Below are 8,425 nucleotides of genomic sequence, written 5' to 3'. Positions count from 1 at the left end.
AAGCCAACTTGATTTAAAAGATCTTTAAAATGGACCAGGGGGATTCCACTTAGCATCATGTCCTAATAAGTATTCTTATATTAGGGCCCAAGCATAATATCTATTTACAGCACATGCATTCTGCATGTTTATGTACACTTAATGCACGTGCACTGTTGTGCAGCATGAAAGCCTGCTGTAGTGCACTGCAATGTGTTTTTTTTTATTCTGTGTTAATTTACAGTTGCAGCACTAGTCCTTGCCAAACAATGTTTTGGAACACTGTGCAAAAATAAAACATATCATTTTTTTTCATTGAACATCAGCACAGGACCGTGCTCGGGATGAGTCCAGGAGCCAGGGGCGGGGAAGGGGCCAGGTTCAAGATGAGTCCAGGAGCAAGTAAAGGTTCCCAGCCCTGGATGAGTCCAGGAACAGGAAAGGAGCCTGGCTTGGATGAGTCAAAGGTCAGTGAAGGGGTCTAGCTTTGGATGAGTCCAGAGGTCAGGGTCCAGAAACAGGAAAGATGCCCGGCTTGGAATGAGTCTGGGAGCTCAGCTCCAGGAAAAAGGAAATATGCATGGGTAGTGATGAGTCTGGTGCAGGAAATGGGCCTGGTTCAGGATGAGTCCTGCTCAAGATGGGTCTAGGGGCAGGAAAGGGGCCTGTCTCCAGGGACAAGGAAAGATGCCTAGCTTGGGATAAGTCCAGGGGCAGGGAAGATGACTCAGGATGAGTCCAGGGGCCTGTCTCAGAATGAGACAGGGGGCTCAGGTCCATGGGCAGGGAAAGGGCCTGGCTCCACTGGCAAGGAAAGGTGCGCAGCTCAGGATGGGTTCATGGGCAGGAAAGGTACCTAGCTTGGGATGAGTCCAGGGGCAAGGAAGGGGTTAGGCTTGGGATGAGTCCAAGAGACTGGCTCAGGATGAATTCAGGGGCCTGGGTCAAGATAAGTTTAGAGCATAATCCATTGATCTGTCTCAGTGGTCAATCTCGGTGTTAGTAGAGGGTCCATTTTGAGAGAATTCCAGAGGCCCATCTCTATGACAGAAAAAGGGTGCACCTCAAGAGGAATCCGTGGGACTGTCTTAGTGGCAGTAGATATTGCAATATAATTATTGTTATATATTTTGTTGTTACTAGAGGGAGTGAGGTCTTTATACATTCATTTTACATTGCAAAGTATATAGGCAAATTAGATTGTACTATAATGGATGTAATGCATATTTTGGCCACTAGAGGGAGCAAAGAGATGCTATATATGAGTTACAGTGTCTTGCGAAAGTATTCAGCCCCCTTGAACGTTGCAACCTTTTGCCACATTTCAGGCTTCAAACATAAAGATATAAAACTGTGATTTTTTTGTGAAGAATCAACAACAAGTGGGACACAATCATGAAGTGGAACAAAATTTATTGGATATTTCAAACTTTGTTAACAAATAAAAAACTGAAAAATTGGGCGTGCAAAATTATTCAGCCCCTTTTACTTTCAGTGCAAACTCTCTCCAGAAGTTCAGTGAGGATCTCTGAATGATCCAATGTTGACCTAAATGACTAATGATAATAAATAGAATCCACCTGTGTGTAATCAAGTCTCCGTATAAATGCACCTGCACTGTGATAGTCTCAGAGGTCCGTTTAAAGCGCAGAGAGCATCATGTAGAACAAGGAACACACCAGGCAGGTCTGAGATACTGTTGTGGAGAAGTTTAAAGCCGGATTTGGATACAAAAAGATTTCCCAAGCTTTAAACATCCCAAGGAGCACTGTGCAAGCGATAATATTGAAATGGAAGGAGTATCAGACCACTGCAAATCTATGAAGACCTGACCGTCCCTCTAAACGTTCAGCTCATACAAGGAGAAGACTGATCAGACATACAGCCAAGAGGCCCATGATCACTCTGGATGAACTGCAGAGATCTACAGCTGAGGTGGGAAACTCTGTCCATAGGACAACAATCAGTCGTATACTGCACAAATCTGGCCTTTATGGAAGAGTGACAAGAAGAAAGCCATTTCTTAAAGATATCCATAAAAAGTGTTGTTTAAAGTTTGCCACAAGCCGCCTGGGAGACACACCAAACATGTGGAAGAAGGTGCTCTGGTCAGATGAAACCAAAATCGAACTTTTTGGCAACAATGCAAAACGTTATGTTTGGCGTAAAAGCAACACAGCTCATCACCCTGAACACACCATCCCCACTGTCAAACATGGTGGTGGCAGCATCATGGTTTGGGCCTGCTTTTCTTCAGCAGGGACAGGGAAGATGGTTAAAATTGATGGGAAGATGGATGGAGCAAAATACAGGACCATTCTAGAAGAAAACCTGATGGAGTCTGCAAAAGACCTGAGACTGGGACGGAGATTTGTCTTCCAACAAGACAATGATCCAAAACATAAAGCAAAATCTACAATGGAATGGTTCACAAATAAACATATCCAGGTGTTAGAATGGCCAAGTCAAAGTCCAGACCTGAATCCAATCAAGAATCTGTGGAAAGAACTGAAAACTGCTGTTCACAAACGCTCTCCATCCAACCTCACTGAGCTCGAGCTGTTTTGCAAGGAGGAATGGGCAAAAATTTCAGTCTCTCAATGTGCAAAACTGATATAGACATACCCCAAGCGACTTACAGCTGTAATCGCAGCAAAAGGTGGCGCTACAAAGTATTAACTTAAGGGGGCTGAATAATTTTGCACGCCCAATTTTTCAGTTTTTTATTTGTTAAAAAAGTTTGAAATATCCAGTAAATTCCGTTCCACTTCATGATTGTGTCCCACTTGTTGTTGATTCTTCACAAAAAATTACAGTTTTATATCTTTATGTTTGAAGCCTGAAATGTGGCAAAAGGTCGAAAAGTTCAAGGGGGCCGAATACTTTCGTAAGGCACTGTATAATAGTTCTTGGTATTTATGATAATTGTGGGTTTTGGAATAGTTTTATGTTAGTCTTCCAAAAAACTATTTTACTTTATATAGGGGTGGGTGTGCAGTGTGAGCGGTAGTGTTATTGTAATGGAGATTCCAGAAAAGGTAGTAAGGGCTGAAATATTTTTTTTTTTTTTTTTTGGAAAATTATTTTTATTCAGTTTTGAAAAACATACAAGAAAAACCATCCGGCTGAAATATTATTTAAATTAAGCTCCTATAGCAGCCTGGTATGCGCTGCCTTCCTGAAGAAGTCCTTGTAACAATATGCATTGATGGTGGACGTGACTTCAGACGCTGTGTGAAACCCAGAAGTGCAGGGATTTTTTATGCTGGAGTCTGTTTTATGCTATTCACATGCGAGTGTAATTTTAGATTTTTTTTTTAATAAAGGTACATTTAAATGATACACATTGCTGATTGTTATATTATATTTCCCATGCTGAGAAGAGGGCTGGAAGTACCAGGATATTTATTGGAGAGGAATTACTTGCAGAAGAGGTGCTCTCAGTTATAAGATGCTATATGGTTCTAAGAGGTCATCTAAATCTAATGAGCGTGGTTTTTGTAGAAGTGTTGCACAGAGGTGAAGGATGGAGGAATAAAGAATATCTGGCAGTTGGTGATTACATTTACTGAATAACGGTTTATTACTGCTATATATTGTTATATTAAGCACTTAGTGTTGGTGTACGCAATATTTTAGTATATGTGTTGATCACTAAATGTACAGTATATGATTATGGTTTATAGAGCGGATATCATTTTTAGTTAAGCAATAGGTTACGTATAACATAGTGTTGGTCTAAATGATTTGTTTACCATTTCATTCCCTTTCAAGCGTTTTCCAAAAAAATATGTCTATCATAGTACACATTCCACATTTCCAGCTTTGAATACGCATTGATTTACGGGACACATTGTTTGATCTGAGCTACAAGCACCCAATGATCATAGTGCATACCCCACAAATCAATGCAATGGCCCAACAACACAATTGAAGATTGGATTGTGATTTGATTATAGGTTTGTTTTTTTTTATCTCCCCCTTCAACGTCTCAAAATGTCCTAGTTTCATTTTAGGACAGCGGGCGGGCCTATACTGACTGACTACAACATTAATGACAGGGTGTTGGTGGTGGACATGTAGGAGAAAAGATTTTTGTTAATATCACAATGATCTGTCATCTACACAGACAAATATGAAGAATTATAAATTTTATTACAATTATTAAAAGTGGTCTGTTTTAAATGTAAGCATCTGAATCTGAGCTGATAACAGCATCTTGCAGTTCCTTGTCAGCAGGGCTGGCGTGTAATGAGGCACAAAGGGGCCAGCTGATAGGTAAAGATAATTGTCATGCTGCTTCATTTACAGGCGGGACCCTAATAGCCTGGGCTCAGAGAAAGGAAGTTTAATGATGCTGGACATCAGACTGAGGACATCTAGTGTCAGAAAACAAGTACTGCGAGGAACTGTGCAGTAAAAGCTGCTGTCTTTAATTCATCTGAAAGGCCTCACTTAGATTTGCAGGCAGGGTGGATGAAGTTGAGCCATGTTTTTGCCACTCGCCCCTCTTAAGCTGCAATAGGCAGTGGATGGAGATGTTTACATGCCGTGCAAGGTAAAAGTTTACCTGACTTGTAGCAATTGGCAGATGGCAAGCTTTTAAAGCTTTTTTTTTTCTCTCCTAAGCCTTTAGCAAGTTTTTTTTTTTGTTAAACACTATTTAGCTCCAGTTTGTAAATGTTGAACACAAATCCTAATGGGAGTGCTAATTGCAACTTTAAACAAGCTGCTAGCAGGCATCAGCAGGCTTTCAACAAGCTTCAAGATGTTCTGAAGCCTGCTAGCAGCTTGTTTAAAGTGGCAATCAACTTCTAGGATCTGTGTCAAACTGGAGCTGAATGGTGTTTACAAACAAATCTGTCTAAAAGCTCTGCGAATGCTTTGTCAAAGTTTGCTATTCATACTGCACTTATACAAGCTGAAGACCTTTAGGCTCGGTTCACACTGATGCGATGCGGGAAGGCTGCGAATTCGCAGCCTGTTCCCGCATCGCACACGCACCCCCTGCAGTTCACACTGCCATATGCGATCCGCTGGGGGTGTCAATGTAATCTTAACGACACCCCCAGTTTGATCGCATATCGCAGTGCGATCGTGCAGTTCGCACAGGATCGGATCGCACAAGTGTGAACCGCTGTGCGATCCGATCCTGATGCGGCAGCAAAAATGCCTCCTGTGCGTGTTTGCTGCGGGTGCGATGCGAATTTAGCCATACAAACTGTATGGCTAAACTCGCACCGCACAGCTGATCGCATGTCATGTCGGAGCAGTGCGCTCCGACATGACATGCGAACCCCGCACACGCAGTAGTGTGAACCGGGGCTTAGGCTCCGTTCACATGTGAGCGTATGGATCGCAGGCAGAACCGCCGCGGTTCCGCCCGCGATCCGGAGATTTATGCAAATCGCGGGACGCCTAGCGTTGCCCGTTGATTTGCAATGGCCCCCCAAACGCCGAGCGATGTTGCCGCGATTTCCGCCTGCCGAATCGCGGCAACATTGCGCAAACAAAATCGCGGGACGCAATACGCTCCAATGAAGCTCTTGTACTTTTTTGGAGCGTATTGCGTCCCGCGATTTTGTTTGCGCGATGTTGCCGCGATTCCGCAGGCGGAAATCGCGGCAACATCGCTCGGCGTTTAGGGGGCCATTGCAAATCAACGGGCAACGCTAGGCGTCCCGCAATTTGCATAAGTCTCCGGATCGCGGGCGGAACCGCCGCGGTTCTGCCCGCGATCCATACGCTCACATGTTAACGGAGCCTAAGTAAAGTGGTCATTTAATGAATCCCCCCCTCATTGTAAAAAACAAAAAAACAAAACATCCTTTGCAGATGTCTGCTTGTAGTTCTCAAACGTAGGGGCACACAGATATGACAGGTCTGCAGGAGACGTGCATGGCACCAGTGCTGGCGCACGGCTTTACAGGCTCAAAAAAAATAAATAAATCCCACACACACCACCGTGCCAGTTGCAATATTTGCAGGTCACGAGATAATTCAGATTTAGATTTTCAGTAAAAACACATTTCTGTTAAAGGATAAGTTCACCTTTTAAAAAGGGGGAAAAAAAAAAATGGATTTTTGTAAAATCTTACCGTAAAATCCTTTTCTCTTAGCTCATTGACAGACGTAGTCCTCGGTGATACACCACCTTCGGGTTATGTTGCCTCCACAGGAGCAGGACTAGACAGGAAATTAAAAAGCTCTGGCCACACCCTAGGGGCAGTCCCAGAGGGTATATCCTCTCTCTCTCTGCCTCAGCAAATCAGTTATGTGAAAAAGCAGTCTTTAGAGATTTTAACCGAACCCAACTCAAAAACAGAGGGGCGGGGACTACGTCTGTCAATGAGCTAAGAGAAAAGGATTTTACGGTAAGATTTTACAAAAATCCATTTTTCTCTATCGCTCATTGACAGACGTAGTCCTCGGTGATACACCACCTTCGGGACGTCCCAGAGCAGTATCACAAATGAGGGGTGGGAAAATGGAAATCAAATCCCAATCTAGAAGGCCCAACCGGTGCCAACTAGAAGTTTACAATGCTCATCCTTAATGATGAGACTCAACAAAAAAGAGAAAAATTTTTTTTTTTTTTTTTTTTTTCAAACAGAAAAAAACCCTCGAGGTAGACCACCGGTCTCCTCAAATTGCGGCCTGCAAAACCTTGCGGCCAAATGAGGCATCCGCCGATGCCGTCACATCAATTTTATAGAATTTTGTAAAGGTATGTACCGACGACCAGGTGGCCGCCTTACATACCTGGACCACTGACGCCTGATGGCGAAAGGCCCAGGAAGTACTGAGCGCTCGAGTGGAGTGCGCCCTAACAGGGAACGGAGGACTCTGACCCTTAATAGAATAAGCCTGTACCACCGTTTGTCTAATCCATTTGGCAATGGTCGAGGCAGATGCAGGCAAACCCTTTCTGGGGCCATCCGTGATCACAAAAAGTGAATCCGTCTTACGGAATGATTCCGTAGCTTTCAGGTATACCCTGATTGCCCGAACCACATCTAAGGAATGCAACGCATGTTCCCGATGATGCTTGGGCTGAGGACACAAGGAAGGTAGTACAATATCTTCATTCAGATGAAAATCTGAAACCACCTTAGGAAGAAAAGATGGCTTAGGATGAAGTACTACCTTATCCCTATGAATCACTAGGTATGGGGACTGGCATGATAATGCAGCCAGTTCTGACACCCTGCGAGCAGAAGTAATAGCCACCAAGAAGGCCACCTTCTGGGATAAAGTAAGCAAGGGAATCTCCCTGATGTTTTCAAAGGGAGGTTTCTGTAGAACCGACAAAACCAAATTAAGATCCCAGGGCGGTAAGGGCGCGCGGACTGGAGGAGCCAGGTGCCGCACCCCCTGGATGAAATTCCGCACCAAGGACTTGGTAGCTAAAGGTTTCTGAAAGAAGATTGCTAATGCTGAAACTTGACCCTTGATGGTGCTCAAGGCTAGCTTCTGCTCAACCCCTTGTTGCAAAAAGGCCAATATTCGAGTCACCGAATAGGTACGTGGAGGAAATCCTAAAGATTCGCACCACGCAATATAAGTCTTCCATGTGTGATAATAGACCTTGCTGGAAGTCGCTTTCCTTGCTTTAATAAGGGTAGGAATGACTGAAGTAGACAAACCTCTGTCCTTCAGTACTTGGGTCTCAATGGCCAGGCCATTAAACCCAGCGACTGTAAAGCATGATGGTAAATTGGTCCTTGAGACCACAGACACTCCCTGAGACGAAGTTCCCACGGAACGTCTGCGACTAGCATGTCCAAGTCGGCCAGGCCGGCTTGAGGAGGCCAGCCTAGAATTTCTAGGACCACTGGCGCTGATAGAATCTGAACCAGGCGTCCCTAGAGGTATCTGGCCCCGACCATCCGAGAAAGTCTGGTCGTTTTCTGTTCCCACACATTTATCAGATACCTGATTGTTATCAGGAAGGGTGATCTTTTCTGGTTGAACCTCAGGGACCGAAGTCACCCGACTAGAGGCTACTTGGCCTATCTGGTCAACCAGATCCGATTCCTGTGAGGTATAGGGACTAATCTTAGGAAAAGGTAAAGGAAAAGATCTATTCAGGGAACGGTAACTACCGCTGAAACCCTGAAACCGGGTGGGGGCGCACCTTCAGGCTGTGTACTCCTTTGCTTCGGGTTTGGCTGGGTTGGTCCTCTGCTTGTCCGACCAGCCCTTCTTGAACCCTCCTGGAGGAGTCTTGCCTTTCCCGCTAGTACCAGCCGGGCGCCCTTTATGGGCGGTAAAGAAAGGTCCTCGCTTGTTGCGAGGTCCCTTAGCTTTAGCAGCCTGTGGCAAAAAAGTGCTCTTGCCCCCAGTGGCATCCTTGATGATTTCATCTAGGTTGGCCCCAAATAGACGATTCCCCTGAAAAGGGAGATTTGTCAAGGTCTTTTTGGAACCTAGGTCAGCTGACCAG

This window comes from Pelophylax lessonae (genome assembly GCF_965119305.1).
Source record: "Pelophylax lessonae genome assembly, chromosome: 2".
NCBI classification, from domain to species: domain Eukaryota; kingdom Metazoa; phylum Chordata; class Amphibia; order Anura; family Ranidae; genus Pelophylax; species Pelophylax lessonae.
Note: the sequence above shows the minus strand (reverse complement) of the source record.